The sequence below is a fragment of the Macaca nemestrina genome, chromosome 8 (genome assembly GCF_043159975.1).
Source record: "Macaca nemestrina isolate mMacNem1 chromosome 8, mMacNem.hap1, whole genome shotgun sequence".
NCBI classification, from domain to species: domain Eukaryota; kingdom Metazoa; phylum Chordata; class Mammalia; order Primates; family Cercopithecidae; genus Macaca; species Macaca nemestrina.
Window position 1 is genome coordinate 31130829 of NC_092132.1, and position 7919 is coordinate 31138747.

At 34.0% G+C, this 7919-nt stretch overlaps 1 long non-coding RNA gene across 1 annotated transcript; it reads right to left on the reverse strand.

The window, feature by feature from the left end:
- Window positions 1-3290: 3290 nt before the first annotated feature.
- On the reverse strand, window positions 3291-7717 carry LOC139355652 (uncharacterized). The gene is made up of 2 exons (XR_011606465.1): window positions 7591-7717; window positions 3291-4617 (listed from the first exon to the last, which is right to left on the reverse strand). It is a non-coding gene; the product is annotated as an uncharacterized lncRNA (long non-coding RNA).
- Window positions 7718-7919: the final 202 nt, after the last annotated feature.

Sequence of the window (7919 nt, forward strand, 5' to 3'; positions counted from 1 at the left end):
AAAACATATAGGAATCTCAAACTATGCTAGTTGAAAGAAGTCAGATAAAAAGTGCATAGTGCATGGTGACATTTATATAAAATCCAAGACAAAAAGCATAGGTGCAATTTCCTAGAGCTGAAGGTGGCAAAGAGGGCAAGAAGGGGTGGGATTAAAGAATTATTAAATAGTTTGAGGAAATTTTTGGGGGTAATCTACATGTTAATTTTCCTTAATGTGGTGACAAGTACATGTTAATGTGTAGGTATATTCAAATGTATACGCAGAAGACAGAATTCTAAAGTGACCTCCAAAATTCGCAGTCCCTGGTGTACATACCTTCTCTCAGTTATTCTATCAATCATGAATGTAGGTGTTGCTAGAAGGGATTTTAAAGATGGAATTAAGGTACCAAATCAGGTTATCTGCAGAGTGTTCAGGTGGGCCTCACCTGTTCACACAGGCCCTTTAAATCTGAGCATGAACTTCAGTGCTAAAGAAGTCAGACACTGAAAGTGCCTGAAACATTTGACATAATACAGACATGTATAAGGTAATTAGGATATTCATCATTGCTGGTACAAAGTAACTAGGGAATTGAGGGCATCAATATTGTTTTACATTAAGCAAAACTTCATTTATTTTAATCTATGTGAATGAAATAATTAAAAATAGAGTATGTATGTGTGTGCATACACATGGAAAAGCTTCTGCCTACATTTTCATTATTTATTATGATGAATACTCTAAACAATCTTAAATGCAAACCATAAGGGGTTGTTAATACCATGGAGCATTAAAATATGTGTTGTCAAAATTAATTGACTGTAAAAGGAAATTACTAGATTGAATTTTAGTGGAAAAAAATTAATGTGAATTATAAAGAAAATACATTCCAGGCTTGTTATGTATTTTACTCACAAACTTATAGATACAGAATTACCACATCAATAAAGATACAAATCACAAGAAACAAATATTTAACATCTTAGGATTTATAGGTCAATGTTTCTCAAAAGTCAGCATTTTTTTGTATTTTATCATTTCTACCTATTTGACTTTTTCTCTTTATATAATGAATATCACTTTGGAATGAAATAACAAATGAAATGTATGTTACCCCAGGGTTCTAATTTCTCAGGTCATCTCTCCAATGACTTTACATCACAGCCAATAGTCCTAACTCTCTATATTTTTCTCCCTCTATAATGAATCCTCATTTATTTTTAGCCATTATGGCCTTCTTGCTTTTAGTTCAAAATCTGTGTAATGCATAAAACTCCCTCTTGGCCTCTGCCCATTTTTTCTTTGCTTATTGTATTGTTTTTCCATGTACATACATATATCACGTTTTCTCACTTTCTTTAGGTCTCTGCCCAAATGTCACCTTATAGAGGGATTTCTCCTAGGCCTCATTAAAATAGCAGCTCCCTACTTGGCATACCCTATTCACCTCACCCTCATTTTCTTTTGCTTATACCATTGATTATGCCCTTTTAAAATACATTTATTTAGTTAGAATATAAGTCTACTAAAGGAAGGAATTTATCTGTTTTAATCTCGCTAATATTTCCAACACCTTGGCAGTGCTAGGCATATTCTGAGTTCTTGATAAGTATCTATTGAAATTGCCTGGAGAAAGGAAAATAATGAAGATCATATATCTTCATTGTATGTTTTCTTCCTAAAACTGAATGCCTTAATAATCAATATTCATTTTCAGATAGCTTTGAAATACTTCCATGATAAACATGTCATATATATATATGAACAAATGAGAAGCTGAGAGTATATAGTATACAACAGAATCTTGATATCAGAACACTCTCCCTAAACTGACTTAAGGGCAACATTTATCCAGAAGGCAGAACCAGCTACCTTGATCTGCTAGATGTGCAAGAGTTTTCAAATTACAGGCTATTCAAACTTATTAGGTTCAAATGTCAAGTATGAAGAAGAAAAAGTATAACCTATGAATTTTCCTTAGAGATGCAGATTGCATCATCAGTTTATGTGGCCTCTAAAGGAGAAGATTTCATTTAAGATACAAAGTCTGAAGAAACAAATAACTCCAACAGGATTCATCCTGTAAAAAAACAAGGACAAAAAAAAGTTTGCCTACCTTTTTATGCTTTTCCTATTTAGACAGACTTTCATGGGAACAGAAGAGTTGCCTTAGAGATTTTGCCAAAATCTCAGCAATTACCTTTAAAGACTTGGCAACGCTTAGTGGACAAGAATCTGAAAGGTAGTTAAAAAGGTACATTCTAAACAATAGTACTGATATTTGTATAAGCACTTTATAGAATTTTGTGTTCATATACATATGCACATATACATATATACAAACTTCTATAATCTCTCTGCATATATACATATATGCATACACATACTTTTCTCTGTCTATCCTCATACAACCCCATGATACAGAATGTAATGTGTTGGTACACTCAGTTTGTCAACTGAGAAAACACTGTCTCAATTAGGTTAAGCAATTTACCACAGGGTACAATTGGAAAAAAGGCAAAGCAGATGCAGTTATTTAGATTCTTGGTGAATTTCCCCTTTCCCTAAACCCGCAGGCCTGTATAACATCAATTTCTAATTTTGAGCGTATCTCTCATTCCTCATTCTTCTCATGTGCTTATTTTCATTGCACTTTTTCTATCTATCATCTAGTATACAATGATTTGTATAATACACATACTTCTCTTCAATTCTGAAATCTTTATTTGAGGACATAGTAACCTTTATATCCAAATATGTCAAGATAGGTTATTTTATGAAGTGGTAATAAAAGCTTCCACATCCTCAGCAGCTTGCTCCTTCTTTCCTTCTTTCCTCCCTCCCTGCCTCCCTCCCTCCCTCCCTCCTTCCCTTCCTTTCTTCCTTCCTTCCTTCCTTCCTTCCTTCCTTCCTTCCTTCCTTCCTTCCTTCCTTCCTTCCTTCCTTCGATGGAGTTTCACTTTTGTCACCCAAGCTGGAGCGCAATGGCACGATCTCGGCTCACTGAAACTTCCGCCCCCCTGGTTCAAGTGATTCTCCTGCCTCAGCCTCCTGAGTAGCTGGGATTACAGGCACCCACCACCACGCCCGGCTAATTTTTGTATTTTTAGTAGAGACGGGTTTCACTGTGTTGGCCAGGCTAGTCTCGAACTTCTGACCTCAGGTGGTCCACCTGCCTCGGCCTCCCAAAGTGCTGGGATTACAAGCATGAGCCACTGCATCCAGCCTTCAGCAGCTGTTTCTTACGCTTTATGCCCAATGTGGTTCTGTGATGTCTAGAAGAAGGATTTTTCTCGTACTATCACTCAGGGACTGGCAACTAAAGACTTCATTTCAACAGATGCTTCCACAATTACAGAGGCAGAAAGATAATAACATAGTGAAAGGCACTAGTCCTTATTGGCTTATATCAGTATTGAAAATGTATTTCTGGAAAAACCGATATTTCTTCTTATTTATTTATTTATCTACGTATTTGCCAAAGCAAAGGATATGGATCAGAGAAGTACAGCTCTTCCATGAGCTTAAATGAAGTACCAAATAGATTTGTTAAAAAGCTCTTAAAATTACCAAATATGTAGTACAACAATTTTAAAAATTCAAAATTAGGTAACTAGCACTTATTCACGATATAAAATGGCTCAAAATATGAAATGGGCTCATTCCACTTTTATTAGCCCCAATATGATAATGATGTTTAAAACTGGCAACAGAGGAAGAAAAATAGTCCCTTCCAATTTGCGGAGTCAACTTAAAACAAGGACTAATGCATAATACAGGGTTTGCCATCAGAAAAAAAACCCAAAAACAAACAAACAAAAACAAACAAACAAAAAACATAGATTAGTACTACATATTGAAATTTTGCCCCAATTTAAAAGTTAAGGTCCTTAAGAAACTTTTTATCTGGAGCAATATTTTTGTGGTTTTTAGTATTTTATGACATTCTTCATCGTCCTGAGAGTGATCCCACAGGAAAACGACTGCTGAGATATCACTCCTGTGATTAAATCAAATGGCAAAAGGAATTTTGTAAATGTAATTTAGATTACTAATAAAGTAACACTGGGTTAATGACAAGGGAGATTATTCAGATGGACCTGACTAGTCACGTGAACTTTCAAATCAGGTTCTACAGGTCAAAGACAGAGGGAAAAAATCATAACTCAAAGCACTCAAAGTACAGAAAGTATTCAACTTCTCATGGTGGCTTTGAAGATTTAGGGGTCCGCGTAACAGAGAACAGCATTTGGCTCCTTGAAACTGAGATAGAACTCCAGAAGACTGAATTCCGCCATCAACCCACATGACTCAAAGTGTATTCTTCTCCAGAGCCTCTGTACCTTAAGTGAAACTCCTTTAGCAGAGAATCCAGTCAAATCAAACCTGGAGTTGTAACATATGGAAATGTAAGATCATAAATGGATGTTGGTTGAAGTTACCAAATTTTCAGTCTTTTTATATAGTAATATAAAATTAATACAAGCAGGACTATGATTTTCAAATTCTCAAACTTCATGATACAGGTAGGAAGGATCATCATCTTCCATAATTCAAAGTGTTAGAGTGAAGTATTGGCACAGTGCTCTCCAATAGGAATAAAATACGAATCACAAATGTAATTTCCATTTCCTAAAAAACAAAATTAAAAAGTGAAAATAAGCAGGTATAATTAATCATAACTATGTATCTTAATATATCTAAAATATTATCATCTCAAAATGGAATAAATACAAAATGCCAGTATTATACATTGTTTGTCTGTTTTTTTGTATTGTCTGCAAAATCCAATGTGTATATTGCACTTACTATTTCCAGTAGCTACATTTCAAGTGTTCGATAGTTTCAAGAAATTAGTTGCTACAATATTGGGTATTGTAGTTCTGGGACTTAGCAGTTTTTTTTTCACATCATAGTTTCCTTTTCTACCTCCCCTACTTTCCCTCCCATTAACATAGTGCATAATATGAAAATACCATCTCACTCATGACAAAAATATGTTTTGACTTTCATAAACATAAATTAAGATAATGAGAAAGCTTGTTACAATAGTAGTACATTAGGGAACTACATGAAAAGTTGGATTGTTTACATCAGGCAGCAGTTAAAATGAGAAGGAAAACAGAGTTTGTGTTTTTTATAAATTATTATTTTTTATAATCTAGTAGAATATATAAACATTATTACATAAGTTGATTAGCATTAATGATAAGATAGTATATTACTTGGTAGTAGTCATGTACTTAGTTTATAGATGATATAGTTGGTAAGAAAAGACTCATAACTCATGGAATGATAGAATGGAGATATTTGCATATTACATTGATTTTTCTTACTGAATTTGACAAGATTGAAAAGAGAAATTAAAGAAAAATATTACTACCAGTAAAATATAATAATTAATAAATTTTCATCCAATTGAATGATAGCTAGCTAGGAATGCTGTATTATCACAAAGGGTTGAATTGCCTAGGCACACACACACGTCACAGATATTCCCCAGCATTAAACTTTCTTAAAGACTCAAAAATATAGGCAAGCACAAGCTATAGAGGAGTTATTTTATAGAACTTTTTCAGTCCATCAGATGCAACATCTGACAAAACATTCCTTTTTGTTCTCTGCATTTGAACATATGCTGGTTTAGGTTTAATAGAATGTATTATAGTAATCACTCTGGTTTTTGAAGTATCTTGTATAAAACAGATGTTACATATATGTAGTTTTAAACACTCTGAACAAATTCTAAAAACTCAGAGCAGTTCATTAATATGCCTAGGACTCCTGAGAAGATAGTGATAGAGGATCTGGGTCTAGGTAATCTGCCAACAAAACAGTTGATTAAGTGGAGCCATTTTGGTTTAGGTATTCTTTCATTTTACCTACCGTTAATTACTAAATTGAATACATTCATGTGGCTACCTTATATTCTTCAACCAGCCATGCCCCTTGAATACATCAATTCTAGTTTATTTATGGTAATCAACTTAATCTGTGCAGAAAGATCCTATTAAACTATCTTATAGATAGAAACCCTTCTTTATATTAGTAAATGCCAGTAACATGTTTATTTAAAAAATTATTTGAAGACAATTGTATAGATGCATTGTTGAGGCACACTTATTAAGCTAGTCATCCCTAAACAGGTCTGCGTTGAGCTATTTGCTAACTGATCACCTCTCTTAAGTCTTCCTTTTTCAGATTTTATAGTCCATTTTTTGTTACTAGTTAATAAATTTTTTTGTAGCTTTAAATGTATGTGTATAAATTGTAGACCTACTGAACAAAAATATTCTGCACCATTAAAATGAAGGTTAACAATCTGGAAACTTTGATTACATATATAGTTCATTTTTATAAAACATTGTGCAAGCCTAGATAATATACACTTACGGATATGCCCTCATTAGGTACTCACAGGAACAATATAAGATAAGCGTTTTTATCCCTAATTCACAGATGCAGAAAATGAGCCTCAGAGTTATTGCATAACTTATCCGTAGTGTCAAAAACAGTGAGTGGCAAAACTGTAATTTAAACTGATTTATGTCAGACTCTGCTATTACTTACATTTTATGTGTGTATTGAGGGTGGAGAGAGAAAGTAGACTAGAGTAAGAGGTTTGAGAGAGAAAAAGTTTAATTAATGAGCAAAAATTAATGAGCTAGCCAGCTACAAACTGCTTGAAATATCAGCTGTATTATTTTGTAAGCAAACTGCATACAACTATTAATTTCTATAAAACATGTTGTGTTTTGTTCACTTTGGAAAAAAATAAAAATGATGCCATCCATTTGCTTACTCTATTGATGTTAATACTTGCATAATTACAGAATTGTATAATAAGACTCAGGTGGCAAAAATAAGTGGAGACCTTAATGATAAGAGAGAAAACCAATCTGGCTCAGGGTAATATTTTGCTTTACTTATTTATATGATCAAAATAAGATGTTTTAAAAATGGAAACAGCCAGAGCCTATATTCTTTTCTTATGACATGCTTAAAATGTAGAAAGTACAAGATTTTGGCTTAAAAATGCCTAGTTGATTAAATTTGATAACCTCAAAATAGAATTTTATAAGATTTTGCAGTAAATACTGCAAAAATGGGTTTGCATGCTGCATAAGATCTTAATCTATTGGTTTATTTCACAGACTCTGTGTAACCAAATATCCGACATCTTGTTGTTGTCCTGAATATGTGCTAAATTTAATCTATAAAAAGGGACAGGGAGTGAGGAATATCAAATCATCTAGACATTTTACCGTGAAAATAAGTAATATATACATGTTATTGACTAAAGGGTACTTATTACTTACACTTTAAAATTGCTTGAGCACGTAACTGAATAATGTCCATGGACTCATCTTGTTTATTTTAAAATACAGCAAATATGCAGATGTGTTACTCATGCAGAGGTATTTATATCAAAAGTAAAAAACAATTAAACTTCTCACAACTTATAAGAGCAGCAACTTCCATAGGAACCAGTGTTAAAATAGAAAAAACTTAAGGGTTCTTTGAGGCTCATTATGGAAGAGTCTGAGAGATTAAAACCTCCTGGGTTACAGTCTTCGGGAGCCCCTATATGTTTCCGAGTTTTACCTTCGGGAGCTCTGCCAGGTTCTCATAGTGAATGTCGGAGAAAATTCCTCTCATGCTTTCAGCAGTGGGTGGGTAAAGGAACCCTTTTGAAATCTTCCAGAGCAGTCTATTCTTTACCAGATCTGCCTACGGGAGCAATCAGTTAAGGAGAGCCTAAACTGCTGGGGTTTTATCTGAGCCTACATGACCTTGGGGAAGGGAAACACAGAACTCCAGCCCCTCCTCTTTTTACGTGGAAAATGCCCAAACCCAGATCACTCCAGCCATTCTCTCCCAAGGGGGTGAGAAAACAAAGCAAAAAAAAGATAAGAAGCAGATTTGAAGTTCAC